We start from the raw sequence: 3020 nt of genomic DNA on the forward strand, positions 1-3020 counted from the left end.
TTTCTGTCCCTGCTTTGTCTTAGGACCCTAGATGCTTTGGGTCTTTATTCAAATTTTGAAGCTCACCTTATGGCACATGAACATCACTTTTTCAGTATCTAATAGCCATTACAAATTTACATGTCAAAATAGAACCCTTGATTTCCCTTGCCTTTCAAGGTCCTATCTTTTTTTGTTTGTGTGCTTTTGGTCTCATAATTCACCCAGTGTCTCAAGACAAAATTCTAGAAGTCAGCTGTGTTACCACACTTTCCTTGATCTTCACATCCAAACCTATAGCAAGTCCTGTTGATTTTAGCTTCAAAATGTAAATTTAATATGAATAATTCTCTCTATCTCTTTTGCCACAACCTAAGCCTATACTGTTATTTTGTCAGGCCCCTTCAATAGCCCACTAAGTGGTCTTCTGCTTTTGTTCTTTCCCTCTTAAAGTCTGTTCTCTACATAAGGTATCATCTCACCATCAATGGCTCCCCATTATATTTAAATTCAAATATAAACCAACTATCATGGTCTTTGTATTGGTTGGGTTCTTGCTGAAATAGAGTTAAGAATGCTTAGGTTTTGGGGGAGAAACATCTTTGAAGGAAAAAGGGACAGCAGGATTTGGCAGAGAAGGACAATGCAGATCTAAAAGTGCCTCCCCTCCCCGCATCCCCCCACCGCCACCTCAACAGTTTATGATGGAGCAATATTTGTTCCCTAAATGAGCCTTGCAGTACAAGGCTTGGCCTTGTCCTGGAGTCTTGCTCAGTCACTGGCTGAGACCATCCCCCAAAAAGAATACCATTAGCTTAAAAAGTGAAGTGAATCTGAGGGTGCTGACTGCTGGAAACTATCAGTTAACCACATTCCTTGTAACTGACAGGGAGTTATTATTTTTTAATTGGGATATAGTTGATCTAGAAAGCAGTATTAGTTTCAGGAGTACAGCAAAGTGAATCAGTTATACATATACATGTATCCACTCTCTTTTTTAGATTCTCTTCCCATGTAAGTTATTACAGAGCATTAAGTAGAGTTCCCCCTGCTGTATAGTAGGCCCTTATTAGTCATCTATTTTATATATAATAGTGTGTGTGTCTCAATCCCAGGGCCTACCTGGTGGCTCAGTTTAGTCCAGTCACTCAGTCACATCCAATCTTTGTGACCCCAGCATGCCAGGCCTCCCTGTCCATCACCAACCCCCGGAGTTTACTCAAACTCATGTCCATTGAGTCGGTGATGCCATCCAACCATCTCATCCTCTGTCGTCCCCTTCTCCTCCTGCCTTCAATCTTTCGCAGCATCAGGGTCTTTTCAAATGAGTCAGCTCTTCGCATCAGGAGGCCAGAGTACAAGAGCTTCAGCTTCACATTTGTCCTTGCAATGAATATTCAGGACTGATTTCCTTTAGGATGGACTGGTTGGATCTCCTTGCAGTCCAAGGGACTCTCAAGAGTCTTCTCCAACACCACAGTTCTAAAGCATCAACTCTTCGGTGCTCAGCCTTCCTTATAATCCAGCTCTCACATCCATACATGACCACTGGAAAAGCCACAGCCTTCACTAGACGAACCTTTGTTGGCAAAGTAATGTCTCTGCTTTTTAACATGCTGTCTAGGTTGGTCATAACTTTTCTTCCAATTTCTTTTAATTTCATGGCTGGCTCAGTGGTAAAGACTCCACTTGCCAATGCAGGAGACTTGGGTTTAATTCTTGGGTTGGGAAGATCCGTTGGAAGAAGAAATGGCAAACCACTCCAGTATTCTTGCCTGGGAAATCTCATGGACAGAGGAACCCAGCAGCCTACAGTTAATAGTGTTGCAAAAGAGATGGGCATGACTTAACAACCAAACAACAGCAGCAATGTGTCATTTCCAATCTCCCAACTTATCCCTCCTCCCTTCTTACCCCCTGTAAACATAAATTTGTTTTCTACATCTGTAACTCAATTTCTGTTTTGTAGATAGGTTCATTTGTGCTCCTTATTTAAGATTGTACATACAAGTGGTATCTGGTGGTACTTGTCTCTTATAGATGGATTTGAGTACTGAGTTTCTGTCTCTGCTTTGTCTTGGGACCCTAGATACTTTGGGTCTTCATTCAAATCTAGAAGCTCAGCTCATGGCACCCTACCTTGTAATCACTACCTTCTAGTTTTCTTGTACACACTAAGCCCTTTCCTGCCTTAGAATCTGAACTTTCCATTTCCTCTGAATATTTCTGATATGTATTAACTTAACTCTAACAACAAGATGCAAGAGACAACTCTACATGTGGACATCACCAAATGGTGATTTGTAGTGGTACTGGAGAAGACTCTTTGAGAGTCTCTTGGACTGTAAGGAGATCAAACCAGTCCATCCTAAAGAAATCAGTCCTGAATAGTCATTGGAATGACTGATGCTGAAGCTGAGGCTCCAATACTTTGGCCACTTGATGTGAAGAGTCAACTCACTGGAAAAGACCCTGATGCTGGGAAAGACTGAAGACAAAAGGAGAAGGGGGCAGCAGAGAATGAGAAGGTTAGATACCATCGCTGACTCAATGGACATGAACATGAGCAAACTCCGGGAGACAGTGAAGGACAGGGAAGCCTGGCGTGCTGCAGTCCATGGGGTCACAAAGAGTTGGATACAACATAACGATTAACCAACAGCAAGCCTGTTAAGTGGGTATGATAATTGTTATATTTTACAGACTGGGAAACTGAGGTACAAAGAGTTTAAGTAACTTCCCCAGTGTTCCACATCTAGGATATGATAGAGCACGACTTCTACCTCAAGACTCTGGCTCCAGAAGCCTTGCTGTCAATGATTCTACTCTACTGTCTTTACAAATTCTCTATAGCTCAGGTTTCAGCTCGGTGATTACTTTCTGAGGAACCATTCACTGACCACCCTAACATTAGTAATACACATCCCAGACCCACCCCAGTTCCTATTTGTAATTTATACTATGTTTTTCTAGACTTAACTCAGTATAAAATTATCTTTATGTTGTCTTTGACATTTAGTTTGTCTCACTATATGAGGATG

Source organism: Odocoileus virginianus, chromosome 16 (assembly GCF_023699985.2).
Source record: "Odocoileus virginianus isolate 20LAN1187 ecotype Illinois chromosome 16, Ovbor_1.2, whole genome shotgun sequence".
Taxonomy (NCBI): Eukaryota; Metazoa; Chordata; class Mammalia; order Artiodactyla; family Cervidae; genus Odocoileus; species Odocoileus virginianus.